Below are 21,266 nucleotides of genomic sequence, written 5' to 3'. Positions count from 1 at the left end.
GTCTGTGCTGCAGGGGAAGGGAGAATCTCATCAGAGGAGTACTTAAGCACATATTATTACGAGCTGATTAAATCATGTACTGTGTTGTCTGTGCCTTGGCCAAAAAAACACAGTTTACCGATGGGTGAATTGCTTCCACAGGCACTAGATTGGAGATCGACTATTCGAGATGGGGGATCTCTGTGCCACACTGTTGTAACTAATAGGAGGTATTCACTACAAACTGAGGACAATAGTTATAATTATCTGTATGCCACAGAGAGCAACATCAGGACCATCTAGGATAACCTGAGAGGAGAATTGTGACATAGGGAGCATTGGGGAGAGAATCGATAAAGCCTATCAAGACTTACAGGAAAGTAGCAAATTGGGAAGCCGAGGGAAGGGAGAACATCCCTGGTCCTCCAATCATGAAGCAAGGAAAGAGACAAGTTCAGTCGCAAGCATAGAGCCTTGTCCTTAGACACGCTGACTTTAAATAAGGGTGATGGCGACAAAAGTCATAATAGTTGGGGACTAGATATATGTCAGACGAAGAGAGAGAAACCTTCGTGGGGAGGACGGACGAAGTGCATGCGATCCTGAGGGATGTCTGCAGACAGACAAGCAAGTGAGATGGTCTGATCTAGAGCAGCCTAAGGATAGGATGCCAGATCCTAAAGCATATCCAGAGCGGCCTAAAGGACGATTGCATAGCGAGAAGGGAGAGTCGCCAACATATGTGAGCAGTCTGAGGTTGTTACCAGGCAGAAGTCCCTCAGGAACCATTGTCCCCACTATGGCTAGGCAGACAATGAGAGCCGATTGTGGATTTGGGTTCACGCAGTTCCCTTTATTGGAGAAAGGAGAGGCCAGACCGCAGTATATTTCCTGGCCACAAATGGATAAGGATAATTTAAGATGCTAACGTCCCAGCATAACGCCGGGTGCAGGGAAACGGATTTATGAGCTAGAAAAGATGACAGGAGGAAATACTCTGGAAATAGGGGACATTAAGGCTCTCGTAGCAGCCATTCTTGGGGAAACGGCTGAAGACATTTATACGAGAGCAGTTTACTCAAGTGCCACGGCACAGAACATAGAGCGTGATGGAGCGCCATTTAATAATTGTAGAGAAGATGTCTGGAGAGCACTCAGGGTACAGTATCTTGATATGTCAGATATGGATGCAATTATGGCATGTAAGATGAAAGATGACAAAGATCCACTTGCTTATATTCAACGTATTCAGGAACTGTGGACTCTTGAAACGAGGTAGACATGGGGGAATTCAGTGGTATTATTTTACCACATTCTGTGTCAGGGATTGCCAGAACAGGAATAGAGACAGTTCAAGAAATTAGTGTGAATGGAAGTGATGCCATGGGCTGAGATACAGTTGACTATAGCGCATCACTGCCGGCTGTTACAAGAGAAAAACAAGAAGAAGGATGATGCTAGAAAACCCAAGAAGCCAAGTTAGTTCAGAAGAAATGGTCTAAGTGCACCATAGAAGGGGTGGTACTGACAAGCAGAGAAGGATTGGGAGTGCAGCAAGCAGTGGGTACATTGCAGTTGAATAATAAATGCCAACTGGATCAAGGAGGGAATGGGTTTATGCCACGAGGCAGAGGAATGGGCTACAGAAGAAGGGGTGGTTTTCAGAATAATCAAGGCGGTTTTCAGAATATGCAGAATGATAACCAGAATGTGCAAGGTGATCAGAAGAGCACCTCCTATATGTTGGACATGTGGGATAACAGGGCACATCACGCGAACCTGTGGAAGCCAAGGGTATGTACAGAATGGGCAATTCTCAAGAGGGGGGGACAGCTTATCCTCCAGCATATATCTCATAAACTAGGAATGGGTTTGCCCAAGATCAGACAGTGTATCAAGCACATGCACCGCAAATACAACAGGCATTGGAACCACAGCAAGCACCATTGCATCCGCCGCAATGGCAGTCACAGGACACACCCATGCAGATATAGCAGAATGCAAACAAGGGGCAGTTATTGACACATAGAGTAGGGGGTGTCACTGTGGTAGGAGGAAGTCCTTTTACAGGTACAGGGATAAGCATATACCTACAATAGGACAGCTCACAGGGCAACTTGATGTGTTCAATACTATCAGTGAGACCAGACCCTCAAGAGGAGCCATGGGTTGATGTAACGATACGAGGCAAATCTTTTTCTTTTTTAGTCGACACTGGGGCTACTTGTTCATGCATATGAGAGGGAAAATATCCACTGTCAGGAAATGCCATGAATGCACAAGGTTTCTCTGTCTGAAGCTACAAGCAGAGTTCCTTTTACTGATGAATTACCAGTCTGCATAGGAGAGTGTGACATGTCTGTTCCATTATCATATTCACGGCAGACACCAGTTAACATTCTAGGACGAGATTTAATGACAAAGATTAATATGACAATTTCTTTTACCGGTGATGGCATAATGTCTTCTACTCCAGGGATACATTATATGAACGTAGGCGAATTTATATTGGCATTTACTGGGGAAATGGCTCTGCGAGGAATGCCATTAGAGCCAGAAGTCTTCCTTTATGGAGTACAAATTTTGTTGACATGGCTACCCGGCTTAGTGGGAACGATTCTGAGAATACCTGATGAGTTTTTGTTCATGCTACAGATATCTATGAACATAGAGGGGGACAGACTATTCCCCTAGAGTTGAATGCAGCCATAGTCTGAGGGGAATTGGCCATGCTCGCAGGAGCAGATGACGAGGGCAGGCCATGGAGAACAATGATTGCCATTGTGAAAGGGTATAGATTGACTGACGTCACTGATGAAGAGATGTTTAAAGATGATCCATCAGATGATGAAGTATTATTCGAGATGAGTATTACATATTGGATCAGAATAGAGAAAAGAGAAATGCCACAACGAATGGTGATAGTGCGGCAGCGGCCAGAATTTTTTGATGAAGATTTGGAAAAAGTGGCAAATTCGTTTTTCGACTACAGGCCTCTATGACGTAGGCAATTGAAGGGGATAGGGAAGGTTAAGATTAAGTTGAAGCCAGGAGCAATTTCACCTCGAGCAAGACAGTACACAATGTCTTAAGAGGTGGATTAGGGTATTTTTAAGACTACACCAGCCCTGATGGAAAAAAAAGTATTTTAGTGACATCAGAGTCACTGTGTAATATCGTGGTGTACCCTGTGAAAAAATCGATGGGAGGGTCGTGAAGACTTATACAATATGAGACCGATTAAACAGTTTGTAGAGGCAGTGTTTCATTTAGTTCCGAATCTGGTGACAATACTATGTGGTATCGGAGCGAAGGCAAGATATTTTACAGTGATTGACTTGAAAAGTAGCACGACAGAAGATGATTTCAGACAAGATGCGATTCAGTTCATGACTATTTTAGCAGACAAGGGATATAAAGTGGATAAGAAAAAGTTGCAGTATTGTCAAGAAGAAGTGTTGTACATAGGTCAGTCAATCTCACATGAGGGGAAGAGAGTCACACCTGAAAGAGCTGAGGCGATTATGAAAACAGCAAGACCGCACACATAAAACAAATGGAGCAGTTTTTAGGATTATGCAACTATGTTGGAACATGGGTATTTGATTATACTTCATACACAAGACCCCTTTTGCAGGCTCTGAAGAAAGCACAAGTGAACAAAAAATAAATAGAATAGACTGGGGAAATGAAGGGAGGGTTTGAAGAACTAAAGAAAGCAATTTGTACAGTCCCAGTTTTAGAATTCCCAAATATGATGAGGAATTATTTTTATTTTCACATACGAATGGGACAGTCATGACAGTGGGGCTTACACAGAGGACTACATTGGGGTACAAACCCCTGGCATATTACAGTGGGATTTTAGATCCAGTTATGAGAGGGCACTTTCCTTGTGAACAATTGCTGGCAGAAGCCACGTTTGCACTAGTCTACTAATATTGTGATGGGGTGTTCTATAACATTGTTTGTTGAGCATGCTTTGTTTGCCGTTTTGGAGAAACCTAAAGGATACATTGACATCTCAGAGGGCTTCCAATATGAGGTAGTCATATTGAATCCAGCAATCAAAATAGTCAGGTATAAAATAGTGAACCCTGCCATGTTTGTAGCTGAGCCTGTGGCAGATGGTGAGCATGTGCATGATTACGCTAACTATGAGGAGTTCTATGACAAGATCCGCGCGTCCAGGAAAATGCGCTAGCATGGGGTGTAGATTCTCTTTATTGATGGGTCTTCAAAAATTGATCAAACTGATGAGGAAATGCATTCCAGTTCAGCTGTGGTAAGACACAGGGCCAATGGTGAATTTGAGGTTGTAGCAAGTGCAAGATTACGTCTCACTTTTCAGTGCAAGCAGCAGAATTGGTGGTGCTTATTGTCACGTTCGAGAAACATGCAGGGCAGGAAGTGACGGTGTACAGTGACACTGCCTATGTGACGTCAACTGTGCACGCAGGGCTAGCACATTGGAAGTGGAGGGGCTACCTCTGAGCTTTATTGGACAGGCTTATTAAGGCACTACAACTCCCTATAACCGTTGCAATAGTTACATGTGCAGTACATGTGCAGTACATACTAGGCAAACTGACTTTATCTCTCACGGGAATGAAGCTGCAGATGAAGAGGCTAAAAGGGTTGCATATTCACCAGATATTTTAAGTATTGATACTCCAGATGTAAAGGAAAAAGTAGTCACAATTATGATTGCAAATGAAGGGTTTAATCCTTATCAAGAACACAGTTGATGGAAGTTCAAGGTTGTGCACCACAGGAAGAGCAAGAATTGTGAAAACTAAGGGGGCGTTCTTTATACCCTCTGAAGCATTGTGGCAACAGGACAGCACTGGCAAGCCGGTGATGCCTGTAGCCTTCTTAAAGGTAGCGCTTGAACAGCTGCACTACCCTGTGCATGTAACTAGAGAAAGCCTCACAGTAGGTATTGCAGAGGACTGGTTCGTACCGAACCTGTTAGAACCTGTTGTATTTTATGTAGTAAATTGCATCGTATGTCAAATGTTTACCGCTGGGCATACACTGAAAACAGTCGGAGAAGTAATTCCTCAACCTAACGGTCCTTTTCAGCATTTACATATTAACTATGTTGATATGCTGCAAGTATGTAGTGGATACAGCTATATGATAGTGGTGGTATGTCTCTTTTCTAGGTGTATTGAAGCAGGTCCTTGTACACACCCTGATGCCACTTGTGCAGCAAAGTTTTTAGTCTGAGAAGTGTTTCCCAGGTGGGGAGTATGTGAGGTGCTGGGGTCCGACAATGGGCCCCATTTTGTTAATGAAGTACTTGAACAGATTAGCCTATTGCTTAGTATAAAACATATGTTTTCTTCTTCTTATCGCCTGCAAGCAAACAGGATATGCGAGATACCAATGGTCTCCTTAAAGAGAGAATTGCAAAGTTAAAATTGACATTGAATAATGGATGGCTGTATTGCCTGCCCCTTGCATTATATGCATTAAGGAATCAGCATGGGTTGGACCACTGCCTCACACCCCACAAGCTAGTAACAGGGAGGCAAATGAGAACACCTTTGTCTCCTCCATCGAGGAGCAGAAGTGATTCCCAGAAGACTGCAGAAATATCAGGAAATGAGTTACATGCTTATTTGACATGTATGACCACTAGTATCTCTGTCATTTCAGATCAACTCAAGTGCAAGGGGTGTCGGTCTCAGGACACAGATGAAGACCATTAAGCAACCAGACTTCAAGAACTATTTCCTTTACCTAGATTATTTGTGGGAGAGTCAGTCCTAGTGTATAACTTCACAAGGAAGTGGCACAAGCCCCATTTTAGTGGTCCCTTTGTTGTGGAGAACATTACTCCCTCTGCAGTAAAAGTCCAAGAAAGATGTGCATGGATCCACTTAAGGGATGTAAAACTTTACGCTGGTGAGACCAACACACCCCCAACCGTTGAAGCAAGACAAGAAGAAGAAGATCACCACGTGCAGACTCGATCAATGACGAGGAAGAAGGGTGCTAAGATTGCTGATTAATTAAATGCAAGTGTTCATTTGGACTGTGGCTCACCCTGGACACTCTTTATAGATATTATAGCAAGAGTGCAAAGCAAAGTTCTCAAGCCACAGGAATCTTTGAATTGGACTTTAGAAAGTGTTGATATGATAAATATGCCAAATCTGGAATTCGAGTTTGACGACTGGAAATGTGACCAGTTCCCAGATTAATTCCTCACTGAGTTTCTCTAAGGTTAACCCCATGGTCCCATCAGATGCAGATACCCATAAGCTACTTCTAGCTGTCTTTATATACATACTTCAAGCTTACCCTGGTCTTGTTGGGCATGGTACTAATATACTTGTTTTTCTGCAAGATCCTAAAAATGGCCCTGCTATTAGGAGGTTACTTGTTGCGATAGTTGAACAGATCCTGCAATTACCTGATCATTTAACAAGGCTGCCTGATTAAAAAGGTTCTTTCCTTCCTTAAAGCAGTGCACAGGCACAATGTGGACTGTCAAGAATGGTACAATTCTGGAAATTGAACAAACTCAATGACGTGTGGAGAATCGAAAATGGTGGGGTCTCATGTATTAGTGCATAATATATGCGTGCTCATCATTTATTATTGTTTTTCTGAATTTGCTAATCCATACTATCTACTTTATTGGTCATAGTAATATAGAAGTCCCTTTGATTCTTCCCACTCCAGTGCCTTATGCAGAATTTTCTGTTGCAGAAAGACCAAGGCCATTTGTGATTATCGCTACACCAGTGACACGTGTAAGGTCACCCATTTCTTTGACAAGTGTTTCTATGATTCCCTGTGTAGGAAGAACCCTTATTCACAAGCATTATGCATGCACCCTCTTTGCAAGATAGAGACACAAGAGAAGCACAAGGGAAGATGATTATGAGTTAAATAATTATCTAGACAGTACAGCATATTTGGGAATACCGTGTGGTATGAACACACGAAAGAGGTGGGAAAAAGGAAATCCAAGGAGAGTTGCTATGTTTGTGCTCTCCTACCTTATGCTATGGGGAATTCCAAGATCTTCAAAACTATAGAAGTAGAAGCCCAGAAAGCTCACTGCCTGACGCACCTTGCACTCTGCCATACGAGAGGTCAGTTCCAGGGTTGAACAGCATCCTTGGTATGGGTGACTGAGTGGACAGCTCCAGAAGAAGATGATTATGTGCAAGATTCTAAGACAAGAGCACGAGCACACACCAAGAGACCATGTGATAAGATATGAACAGCCTGGAATGAAGGGAGCAGGAATCAGATGGGAAATAAATAAAAAATCAATTGTCAAGGAAAGAGCTTTGAAGAAATATGAAGATGCATGGAGATAGGTCCGCTGCAAATCAAGGGAACAGTACTTTCTCCAGATGGATGGGAGGAAGGCCTGGTTGTGTGTAAAGCAGGATTACAGGATTCTATGAGCCAACTATAAAAACTTCAGAAAAAGAATGCAAACAGCATTGGCTGAAGATTGCAAAGTTGCTGACATGGGTCGATGATAAAGGAGGCCCGCTGGAGATAGTGCCTCTAGCCAGTGCAGAACTATGTTTCAGAAACAATGGCACAAGAAAGGTTTGAATGAATCAGCAGTGCAATCGAATTTTCGATTTACCAGGAATGAAGGATGGAACAGTAGTGATAATGGACCATTACTGGGCCTGTGGATCCAGAGCATACATGAGGTTGCCCAAGGACTGGGGAGGGCTGTGTTCTTTAGTGATTGTCCATGTTCCAACATTGGTAATTCCAAAGAGTGACCTGAATATTGGAGAGTTTCCAAAAGCAGATGCTTACCTGAAAAAGACAAGATCAGTTGAATTTCTCAATCGAACAAAGAGGAAGAACTACTTTTCAGCTAAATCGATAGAAGCCTTTGATTCTATTCCGTTGTTCAGCCAGACTTCGGCAGCATTGTGACAATCTTCATGCCAGGGATCCAGATGATGGGCAATTCCAAATGGTTACAGATTACCAGATGGGAGCTCCTGCAGACGATCAACACTGCCATAAAGGGATTCAATGCTATCAAAGAAGAATTGAGAGCCATAAGACTGATGACCCTGCAGAATATATATGTCTTGGATATGATTACAGCCATGGATGGAGGTGATTGTGCCAAAATTGGAGACTCATTTTGCACATTCATACCTTCTCATGATGAAGAGAATGGGAACTTGACAGATGCCATAACGATGCTGACAAACTTGCGCATTAAGATGGAAGATGAAACAGAAGATATTGCAGATAACAGCTGGTTTGCATCAATCTTCTCATGGGTTCCACAATGGATGGCAAATATCTTCAAGTTCCTCTGAGCATTGTTTGGATTCTGTGTGATCGGAATAATAATCACACAGTGCAAGAAGACAGCAAAGAAAGCAGTAGGAATGAAGATCATGATCAATGTCGAGTCAGGGCTTGGACCCAAAGTGCTGACAGATGAAGAAATCAGAAAGTATATAGAAGCAAGTATTCTAGCACCTGAGGGAACAAAGTTCCTGTATCCAAGGAACCACAAGAAGTATGTGGGAAGATGGATATACTGCAGCCCGAATAGACAATGTAGTCACATGACCTGGAGTGTTGATGACCATTTGAAATCAGGATGTCTTAAAGGAGTAATGAAGATATGGACTCCAAAGAAGCACTTTTTCAGACGAGGATGTCTAGATGTGAAGACTGATGGGAGTGTGGTCAATGAATCAACCAGATGGGGGAGTGTAGCGGAGGAGCCAAATGCCTCCACCAGAAATCCCACCCCCATTCTTCCTATCTGTTGGAAACTAGAAATTGTGACTGCTTCTGGAAGAAGTGTGAAGATGAATAAAAGAGAAGACTGGTGACGTCACATGAATCAGAAATGACGCACCCAGAGGAGATGCTCATGAAGAGAGTATATAGACCTTATAGAATCTGATGGTGAAGTGAAGAATTGAACAACCTTTCATGTGCAGAATGAAGATTGCACATGCGAAGAGCACTGAAGAAAATGCAAGCCGTTTTATAATTGTACAGATGCTGAAACGCAAGTAGACTAAGTAACCATAAGGCTGGCTATACGTAGTAAATAGACTGCAGGTGGTGCTGCCAATATATATATATATATATATATATATATATATATATATATATATATATGTATGAAACCTGGAAGTTCCACAATGCACTTTAGCAAACTAGGACCCCATGAACAAAAGGGCTGAAAGTGTGGCGCAGTAGAAGAAAACAGCTGACGATAAAGGAAGAGTCGAGAAAAGTTTGTCTGACCAAGTTTCAAGGGTTGGGGCAGCCAAGAAACTGGTTATCTGTTCGAGAAGATACAATGAACGTGAGAAGTGAGACAAGCTCCTGTTGAGGTGTAATGGAAAAACACTAGAAGTGCCAGGTATTATTCATTTAATAGTGTTAAATACGAAAGAAAGAGCTCAAACACGGTCTGCTGTCACATGGTCAAGATGAAAATAGACTTTGAGTGAGCTACACCAAGCCTTGAAGATAAGACCATGCTTGCACGCCCTTTTATTCTCAGGCATAGTGATACTTTGCAAGGATGAGTTCAAAGACAAATTTGAATTGCAGAAAGCAGGAGTGATGATGGATGATGGGCTAATTGGGTGGGGAGGTATGGTCAAGTCCAACCCTCCAGCACTTGGGGTACCAGCTTGCAGGCTGCTGGTGAGTAGAATATTCCAGAAGGGTACAAGCGTGCCAACCAAACATATAGGGCTACATAGCGAAGAGCCCTATAGTTTGAAAGCCAATTAAATGTCATGTATTTTATAATGGTGAAAATTACTTGCACTAAGGGTGGCCATAGGTGTCCATCTGACCTTAGAGACCCAATCACAATCCTGTGTGTACCTGAAGTTTCATATTAGGCCTACTACATATTCTGCCCTGTCTTGTCCAGAGAAAACCCAAATGAAGTGGGTGAACGATTATAGTTGCAAAGGCTCTATCCTCATATCCCTTTGGTGCACTTTATGTGGAAAGGCTGATGACGTCAAATGTGCTAGAATAGTGGTAAGCTGTGTAGCTGCAGTGATGGATGGGTCAAGAACCTCAACTAGTATCCCTATTTCAGGAGCATATTGGAACACATTTAGGGCTAAACTAAAGACATTTATCAAAGGGGCTTTGTTAACTCCTGAAGATGACATAGAACCGAAAAACAGGGCTGAACATGTTTGTATTTTGTTTGATATTTTGATACTTCTTTGTTAGATAAACTTGACCAAGTACAGTGGCTAAACAAATCCCCTGCAAACAATGTTCAGTACCTTTCTCAGATTCCTCTCCTGAATTTAACACAAAGTGCCCCTATGTAGCAGGGAAGGCCATAAAAGGGATGCATACAATTATGAAACCAAATATTTTGTTACTTCACTACCAAAGGGTAATATATTCTAATGGTGTGCAAACAAAGTGCTATTTAATAGAATATTTTATACTAATATAACAGAATATTCCTGTTGAGAATAAGGCCTGTTAAATACCTCACCAGAGGTTATTTTTGGCAAGCACATGGTTATGATACTTTCGATCTAACATACACCTTTCCTCATTTTATGCATTTTTCTAAATTGTACCAATTTTCAGAAAATCTGTAGCAATGGAAACATATCCTTTCTCCAAATTACAAATCCCAAGAGGAAAAGTTCTGTAAGCAAAAATCAAAGACAATAGGCCTCATTATTGGTAGCAGGCCAAAATCATGTGTTTCAGGGATGCCCGCATCATGGGCTATGCAGTCCAAGGAACTTAACAAAATGTGTTTTGGTACTAATGTGAGTCCTTATAGAGCCTGGGGTACACATAACATTTCACAGACATTTTCAATCTCTATTGGAAAGCTTGCCAGTTAATGACCAAACTTGCAAAGTGTACGTCCATCATTCATGACATAGAAACATGGGGTACATCCAGTAATTGAAATGCTTTTGCACAAATTGCTGCACAACTAGGGAAACCTATACCCAAGCATTCAAGAGAGAAGATCCTAGAAAAAGTCTGCCAATGCAAGACACGGTCTAGGAGATTATACCATAGAGAATGGAGTATGTCCTGCAGGTGACAAATACATTGCCCTACAACAAGGCATCCACGTCCTTAGAGATGGCATTGTAGAAATAACTTGCACAATGCACCAAGATCTATCCATAATAGGAAATCACCAACAGGCATTGTATGTATTCATAATGTGACTGCCTTACTAGACACCATGTCAAGAGGTGTACCATATTGGAACTCACAGAAATTTCCCATTCATATAAGAGAGCTCAATATGTCTACACAGGCAAGCAGTCAAGTACTGTTAGGCAATACAAACACACTTTTGAGTGCACTGAGAAAATATTTTTATTTGACATCAGTTTGGTTAACAGATGTGGCATTTCAAGAAATCCACATGCCGTTAAACATGACAGCAGCTACAAAACCCAATCTGTCTTGCCAAGGATTGGAATCCTGGGGTACCCTACACTAGGTTGAACAACACTGGGTAAAAACCTACTATGAAGTACCTTACACACATGTCTGTGTGAGCCATAGAAATTCGACTCTACACCAGTATGTCCTGAACTTGAAGGGTGCCAGTATGTTTTCGTTGCTCTTCAAGTTAAGGGCATACTGGAGTAATTTTGGTTTAACATTTCTTAAATATTTAAATTGTGGTGGAGAAGTTAGGGATGCGGAAGTATTAGTGGGAGATAGAGAGAAGTTGAGGGGCCAGTTACCATAAATGCATACTGACAGACCCTTAGGGGAGCATCAATGGTTATGGAGAGTGGAGAGGGGTAGCAAAGGAAAATTAGAATTAGTTTGTATTGAACTCCTTTGCCTCTTCTTCTAGTACTGCTACCATACTATGCTGAAACAATGCTTGTCCTTGGTCAGTGAGTATGGGTAGGTACAATATTAATACTATAAACAATATTATATCAAACACGCCACCACTACTACATTATTAATAATTCCTGTTTCATGTTTTCAGATGGGAAGCAGCTGGAGTCCCAGCAGGGACAGTGGCACCGGCAAATATGCAACAGAGAGCGGGTGCAGGAATTGTACCTGAAGAACCAACAGCCATCAGTTTACACCCAAGAATAAGAAAGAGAAGCTCACCTGGCAGCACCATCTCCCCAGAACTTTTGCCACTGCCAACACACCTTTCAGACAATAATGTGTAAAAACATGAGAAAGAATAGTGGAAACGTTGTGGGCTATGCAGCTTCAGCAGGACTATAGGATAGCCATGATGGGCCAGTTTAAGGAGAGACCATACCCGAGTCTTCCCTATTTCCATGTATTGCTCATTTTACTGCTTCTTTTTTTAATGGTATTCATTTTTGACTGGACACCCTTTTTACCTTTCGATTTTATTTGTGTATTGCTGTGAAGCAACAGCTTTTCTTTTTTGCCTAGTACATTTTTATTACGTTTTTACAAGAAAAAGAGATTACATTTTTTATTGTGTTTTTTTAGTTTACTCACAAACTTTTTACACATTTCATCATGTTCAACTCTTTCATCATTTAAAAAGATTGCACAGCTTCCTTTTTCCTCACCGTTTGTTTGGTGTGGTGTACGTGCCTGCAATCTTTAGAATCTAAATCTATCAAACTATGGGAAGGGCAGACAAAAAAGGGGATAGCCAGAGCCAACCCGACCAAAACGACACATAAGGGAGAAGTGAAAGAATGAATAGTACAATGCATTGGACACAGCAAGGCTGTCGTAGGCTTGTCAAAGGAAAAGGAGATCATCCATTATACATAATAATCTGATAAACATTTAAGAGGCATGAGCTGTCATATTGTGGATGGTTAAGTAATTAGTAAAGTACATCCATGTAGCATCATATTTAGAGGTTCGGTTGAGACAAATATTGTTCCAACAACCTCTAACAGTTAAGCTAATTATTGGCTGTAATTAGTTTAATTGCAATGGATATGAAGATGTCAAACTAAAAAAGGGAGGAGTCATTCATAGCCTGTCCACATAGCCTTTCGACAAGCAATACTTCCCAACACAATATTTGTAAGCGATAAAGGGAGATGTATGTTAAAGATCTTTTCTAATACGGCCCAAACATTCTGCCAAAATGTGTGTAAATAAGGACATTCATAGACATATAAACATAGGACCCATAATTATTTCCACACGACCAAGTTTGAGAAGTTTTATTGGGGTTATAAAGGCTATATGCATGAAAAATAATGTTTCGAGTAATATTTGCTGCACGAGATATATATTTAATTATAGACCACAGTTTGTTCCAGCTAATGTTATCGTACTTAGTGCCACATGCATTCTCCCAGTGGGATGCAACAGGCCATCTAAGATCAGCTGGTCTAACAACCCCCGGCATTTTATAAAAATGCATGGCTTTAACATGTGATGCTCCAGCAAGAGTCACTATTCTAACAGGATCACGGATTAGTACGTTATTGGTAAAGTGGTCAAATGTATCAAGGCAAGCAATAACCAATTTATTATAAAAAATGTATTTCGATGGAGGAATATGCAAGTAATTTCTGAGATCGTGAACGGACTTCCAACTGGTTCCCTGATAAATTTGGTAAATAAACCTGATTCCTTTATTTAGCCAGAGCTTCCGATAGAGCGGCCTACCTTTAAAAATAATGTCCTTATTATGACATAGGAACAGTGAAAAAGCTTTAGATGGGGCGTTAACCTTGGGGAACAGAACATATCTAAGGGCATGCGTAGAGGCTTTGATAGGACTGGTGATTTTACAGCATGCCGAACCAAATATACAAACCACATCACAAATATTAATAGAGGAAATTAATTCTTTCTCCAAAGAGTACCATTCAGGGAAATCCACATTAGCACCTGAGGCAAACCAAGAGCGGGTTTGTTTGAGAATGAATGCCTCAGGATAATGTCTAAAATATGGGAATCTAACACCACCTTCTTCATAAGGAGCTCGAAGTTTACTTATAAATATTCTTTTACTTTTTCCCTTTCCCCAAAGATATCCCACCAAGATTGAGTTGACAGATTTAAAAAAGGTAGAAGGAAGGGGGACTGGTAGCATTTCTAAATAGTAAAAAATAATAGGCGAGAGCATCATTTTGATTGTTTCTAGACGCCCACCAAGTACAAAGGAGACCAAAGTGATCTTGATTGACTAGGACTATGTAGAAGGTCATCTGTGTTTAGTTTAACAGAGCCTCTTTCTTAGGGGGAAAATAGAAGTCCCAAATATTTAAAAGAGCTATCACACTATTTAAAGCCATAAGAATCGTGTTTGAGGCAGAAGGCGTTTAAGGTGAGAATCTCAGATTTATGTTTGTTAAGTTTATACCCCAAAACCAAGTAAAAGAAGTCTAATACCGCAAGTAAATTTGTGAGGTGATATTTAGGGTTTTTCAGGAGAATGAGAAAATCATCCACATAGGCAGCTATTTTGGATTCAAATTTACCACATCCTATACCCGGGATATTTGTGCCATTTATAATACATTCAATTAATGGTCCAAGAGATAAGACGTATAACATTGGGGATATAGGATAGACCTGCCTAGTACCCCTCCTAAGGGGGAAAAATGCTGATGATTGCCCATTGATATGAATACTTTTCAGCATTTAGGGCAATTGCCGCATAAGCATGGTTGTCTGTTTTATTTTGGGCCACAAGGTGTAGGATATCAAATAACAATCTTGCATTGGAGGAAATATTCCTTCCCTTCACATATCCAACTTGGTCAGATTTGATTAGTTCTGTGAGGAGAGATTCAATTCAGTTTACCAAAACGTTGGCAAAGACTTTGTATTCTATGTCTGTGGCAGCCAGGGGAGGAGAATTCTATAGAAGAAGTCTGCAAAGAAGGCTTCTCACCCCATCTATCTCTTCTGGAATATCTGGGTCAGGTCAGCGAAGATGTGAAGCTTGGCACAGGTCAAAAAGGTGATTAGGCTTCTGCTTCTGACTAGGATAGCACAGGGGCAAGGCGCTGGACTTGGGAACAAGATCCACGCTTAGAAACCTAACTCAGGTATGGTATTAGGGGTGTTATAAAAAAACAAATAAATTAAAGAAAAGGAGGCGCTTGCCCATCTAATTGTCTGTGTACATTACACATGGACCTAAAACTAATGTCGCAGAGCTAGGATCCCTCCAATGCAGTTACAGTACCGGACTCTGTGATGCATCCTGGGGCCTCTGGAGTTGACAGACTGGGTATGGCAGGAGGCAAAAACAGATGGATTCTTGTTGTGTTGAAAGCTAGAACCAAGTGCGCTTTCTTCCAAAAACGGAGCAACAGGTAAATGTTTTCAAAAGCCTAAAGTTAAAAACAAAACATTTGCCAATGAGCAAACTGCACCAATCATCATGCTAAGGCCAGAGGTTATGTTACTATACTTTTGTATGTCAAGCGCACCCCCTTTGAGCAGCGGTTGGGAGTGCCCTCCAACACCACAATGCAAGTCTGGAAGCATTCACCTGAAGCCTGGTTTTAGCCATCCAACCAGTAGTTGCCTTAAAATAGTTGGATATATATGTCCTGAATAAATATGACTTAGATTCAACAAAAGTTGGGCACAATCTCACTAGCTTTACAATCCACTTGGACTGGGCAATTCCCTTCTGTGTGTAAATTGCCTGCGTTGGGGAGTATAACGTGAACTCAAATTTTTATATTGGGAGTAAAGCGTCCTGGATATGGTTAGTGAATATGATTATGCGATATAAATTGCTGGGAATGGGGATATCTGATTAAGTGTTCTCATTTGGGTGATTGTATCAAAGCCTTTTTATATGGATCTTGAATTCGGTTTTTCCTTCAACTGTATTTTTATTTTTGGTAAATATTAAATAAAAGTAACATATGTTTAAAGTTGATTGCCAAGTATGGTGTGATTTTTAAGCTACTGATCTGAATGGTCCTTAAACAGATTCGCATCCCTCCTTGCTTTTTTCTTTTCTGGGGGCGCTACAAAACCGCACTGCACAAGGCAAGCACCCTGCAAAAATCCAATGAAAGAAAATAAACTCACTATGAGAGTTGCACAGGATCACGTTGATTATCAGTGCCTCATACATGCATATTCACGGTCAGAAATTAAATGTTTTTTTAAATCCACTGGAGACCATATTTCACAACTGAGCCAGTGAGATAGCTCAGCGACTTAAGTGCTTGCGGAGGGCATTTCTGTGCAAACTGTAGTCTGAGGTCGATAAAAGGCGTACCTCCAAACTGAGAGGCAATGATATATAGATCAGTCTTTAGGAGAGGGAAGAATGGGACAATGCGCTTCATATAAAAACATGTTATGTTGATACACGAAGAGCTAAGCTTTCTAACAAGCGTATAGGATCCTAAAGAGAGTAGCAGCACAAGGGCTGTTATTTTCCTTCAAAGTTACAGCTTCTTCTGAAGTCGCAGAATAGTGAAATGATGTACCACCATTCCTTTGGCGGTAGCTTCAACTGAAAACTCTATTCCTTGTATTCGGTTCACACTTTGAGATTTCAATTTACAAAGCGCAAACATGGGGATAATTGTATGAACTAATTCCCCTAACTTCTGAGCAGCTGAAGAAGGCTGGACAGTTATAGTTGAAGAGTTGCATCCTCCAGGCCTGGCTATAGCGATGAGGCAAATGGCCATATCACAAACAACATTTGACAAATGTTGCTGCATCCCTTTCTGTGAAAAGGGACCTTTGTCAACCATCATTGTAACCATCGGGATGGCCTGTAATTTTCATTATAACACCTTAAAATAGTGTTAATGAACAATCACCCACAGGAGCAGGCGGGTGGAATTACAGTAATCCATCTCAACACAAACTGCCGCAGCTGAAACGGTTGACTGAAACCATCAGCAGAGAGTGATCCGTTAAAATGTCTTTGAAAGTGATTTGAATGTGTTTTTCAAACTCATTTAGTGGAACGTGGAAGGCAGCAAGAGCGATAGATGTCGACACACCGACCTCGAGGGGCAGAATTATCCATCAGTGAGTGAGCAGGCCTCGGCAGATGGTCAGTCAGGCTTCCCCAAGTCATTGCCTTCACCCGCCATTCCGCGTCACTGCCAGAAACAAGAAGTGTTTCCCTGACACGGAGCATCTTTCCAACAAAGTTACTAATTGGTGACTATTACCAAAGGCCTCAAAGCTGAAAGGCCTCGGCAGAGAGCATTAAGAGGTTGGCTGCACTCTGATTTAATAATATTCATGTAACGTGAGTCTCATAAATGATAATGCTTTTTAATTGCAAAAAAGAACCTTTCGGTTGTTTTTACTCATCATTTGCCATCATTCCAACTGGCCCTATCACACCAATTTATTTCATTATGTGTGTGGCTCTCAAGTTATTTCACTGTCCATTTATCTGAAATGTTTTATTATGTAATATTAACAAACTCGTTCAAGATTAACAAGAAAAGACGCTCTCTTATAATTAGGGTCAGCCGTACAATGGGGCCTATTGTGAGAGTATAATTAATAGGCTAAACTCAACCATTTTGTAGAATAAAAATGTATATTATTTAATCACACAAATATCAAATGCGTAAAATACGTGAGTACTTTACAAATAATAGTCGTACCAAGGTTTTCCATTCGAATATCACATCCCAGTAACATTGCATTCTAAACAGAGGTTAATTGGCCAGCACCTTAAACTGGTGGCCATGTACTACATCAAAGTTATGAATGTTTGTGACTTTCCGTACCCCACAATTATGTCATGTAATTACTTTCTCACAGATAGAGTTCTAGGAACAGCCTAGGTGAAACCCACACAGGGTGATTTGGAACATGAAAGACCCCCCACCTACCGCTCATGTCATGGCACCATGAGTAAGTGCAGCATTTCATTGTTCGAAATGCTCAGTACTGGAGTGACTCAAAATATAGACAGGATATAATATGTGGTCAATAGGCCAATGACTAATACCGCAGGCGTGTGCATGTATTTGCATAATCTTTTGAACATATGACCCTTGAAACACCTTTTTATTCAATAGAAAATATAATGTAGGTGGGAGATTTGCATTTTCAAAGTGTATTCAAGTTTTATCTACCATCAAATCAATATTAACAGAGTGAATCAGAAAGCATATATCCCTCATATCGATGCAAGAAATCCTGTAAAATAGTACAGCAATCTTAAAGTTGTGCCAACGCCATGTACAACTAAGCACTAGTAATACCAACATGTGTTTTGTGTAAGGAAATGGATTTATGTTGTTTTCCGGTGCTTCATCAAATAGCCACATGCTCAAGTCACATGCCAATTACTGCTGTCAGACACCAGCTACTCACATCATGTCAAATATTCCAATCTGATGCTATGTACTCACATCCATGCGAGATATGTTCATCAAAGGCCAAGGTACTTGCATCTCATTTTGTGTAATGCCATCAAATGTCATGGATTATTGTCACATTCCCGGTATTACCCTCAAACGCCACATTGATTTATCATATGGCAAACATCCCCATCACATGCCCTGGTACTCACATAAATGCCAGGTATTCTCAATATGGCAAATAGTCTTATGAAATGCCAGATACATGTATTTCAGGTATTGACATCAAATGCCATGTACACAAATCAGATGCTAGTTAGTACCATGAAAGGCACTCTTATCAAATGCCATGTATTGACACAAAATGTTCTCGATCGTACATGGAGTGCCAAGTATCAATGTATGTCAGGTTTCACCATGTGATGCAGCCACTCTCATTGCATATCATGCATTTCCCTCATTTCACTGGTACATTCATCACATGCCAGATATTGCTATCAAATGCCAGGTTCCCAAATGTTATGCCAGTCAATGGCAATTCCATCAAAGGGCCAGGTACTTTTCATTATATGCAAGGTACTCCCTGAAATGGCAGGCAATTCTATCATATGCCAAGTAATGTAATTTGAGGCTAGGTTCTCACACAATATGCCAAGTATAACAACAAATGCCAAGGTATTGTCATAGAACACCAGGTACAAATATCATATGGACGTTATTTAGGTCCAAGGGGAAGAAAGAACTGCATTGTATTCCACGTGCCTTTTGAACACCTTGGTCCTGCAAGCTGTCGCAATATAAAGCAAGTGGGGTTGCCATGAGTGAGTAGAAAGACACATTCATTTGTTGTGTGTAGTATATGAATAGACGCTTTTATTATTTTGGAGCCATACTATGATCCATTAAACTATGAGTGAGGCAGATAACTTCTAGGAGCTAGCAAATAGAGTCAGAATAAACACATTGCCCAAGATCACTTTCTTAAAGTGGTGCTGCTGGGATTCGAAGTCACACTAGCCTGCAATGTGGGCACCTGACCACATCGTTTCACAGATCTAGTTGTACAGCAAGGTATATGTGTGACTGTTTTGCTTTCAAAAACGTAACTGACATTTTGTGGTATAAAGATGGCTGATACAAACCACATGACAGACATATCTAATAACATAATTTTCCAAATGTCCGTACAGAAGCATGTTAAGCAAACAGCACTTAATTATAACTTGTTTTTCTGTCTTTTTCATGTAACATTACCAGTATGCAAAGTGACATGGACCTAAACAATCTTTTCGGGGTTTTACTACTGTAATAGTGCCAAGCCTAAATGCTTAAACACACTCAACAAAACAACATGTTTGATAAGGCCAATGAAAGTTTTTAATGGTGTAAAGAGTACTTGAAGGTCCACAAAAAGAAACAATAGGGTTTAGTGAATGTGGTTTGTTGTGTGATTCAGATTTTGTGTTGCCTTGATAGAATTTGCAGATGTGGGAGCTATGTAAAGCTTTTTGAGTGATTTAGATACAGTTGCCACCAGTAGCACCTATTCAAGAATTTATTACAGACAATTGGCACTCCTTTGGTTCATTCCAAATATGCTGCTAATTATTTACCGGGCCAAGAAGAGGCCCTGTCTGCAGTTTTGTGTCCCACAGTAAGGCTTGCGGCTAACTACACCGTCCCCGGGCATGCCATCAGGGGCATCAGCCATTCAGGAGTGTTCTTGAAATCTTGATTTACCATTTTACCACTAGGCTGATTTCTGAATGTCACTGTGAAAATAAATTACTAATGTTCCACTGCAGTACTGGGATGAGTAATGGACGATACTCCTACTGGGCCCCAAAATAATAGTAAACAAGCAGTGATCCCAATTATAAAGGTGAAACAGGCACAGACCAACAGGTATCCCACCTTCAGCTCTTTAAGGTAGCAGGGGTGGAGGGCAGTCAATACCAAATGTACTAACGCATGAATCTAAAATAATATAACTCACCCTTGTAAGAGAAGACATAGAATATATAGACTTCATGTTCCCTGGCTCCTTTGAAAATAGAAATCGGAATCATGTAAGTTTAGAGACCTGAATATTGCATTTTGGAAAGTATAACAATCAAAGTGATAGCTGGATTGCTTAATTATTTGAATATATACAAGTCAAAGTATTCATTCATTTTACTTGCTTCAATGAATGACGAAATTGCCCACTCTCTGCTTAATTCCAACTATGTTCCTTTGGCTCATGCTCACCATGTTCCCTTTTTGCATCATAACCAACAACACTCCATGTAGCAATAACAGCTACACACCATACAACAATGGACTAGCTAAACTAGGCTGCCCTAGACACCACCCCATCCCCTGCCCCACACCCTACCTCCCCTCCCTTTCACCTTTCACACACACCACTCACCAACAATTAATTGCTAAAAGTAAGGCCACACCAGCCAATATCCTACCTAACAGTACCAATTTAACTAAAGTTGACCACATTGCCTCCAACCCTCACCTTCCCAATCCATTAGCTCACTGCCCCACAAGCAACCCCACCCTCCAGGACCGCAATAACACACTCAGCGCTAGACTCCCTACCACATCTAGTAAATTGCCTACCACACCTGTGACCAAGACCACAAACACTAAGGACAGCGCCAAGGCCACTAACGTGACTTCTCTAAAAGGTGCACTACACAATGTTAGATCTCTAGTAGCCCACCCCACCGAAATTGCCGACATTATCCTCTAAGGAGACCTCGACTTCCTTGCTACTACAGAAACTTGGTTACATGAAGCAGCAGGACCCTACCTCACTCTTGCCATCCCCGACAACTACTCTATCCTCAGAGCAGACAGACCTAATGCTCGCGGACGAGGTGTGGCTATCATTTTCAACTCTTCACTCGACCTCAGACTAATCACCTCCCCCCCGCTAAAGTCCTGCGAGCACCTCACCATCAAAGTACAAACCACCCCTAAGAGTACCATTAC

Source organism: Ambystoma mexicanum, chromosome 11 (genome assembly GCF_040938575.1).
Source record: "Ambystoma mexicanum isolate Mex_15411 chromosome 11, UKY_AmexF1_1, whole genome shotgun sequence".
NCBI classification, from domain to species: Eukaryota; Metazoa; Chordata; class Amphibia; order Caudata; family Ambystomatidae; genus Ambystoma; species Ambystoma mexicanum.
The sequence above is the reverse complement of the archived record's forward strand: the minus strand, read 5'-3'. Positions refer to the sequence as shown.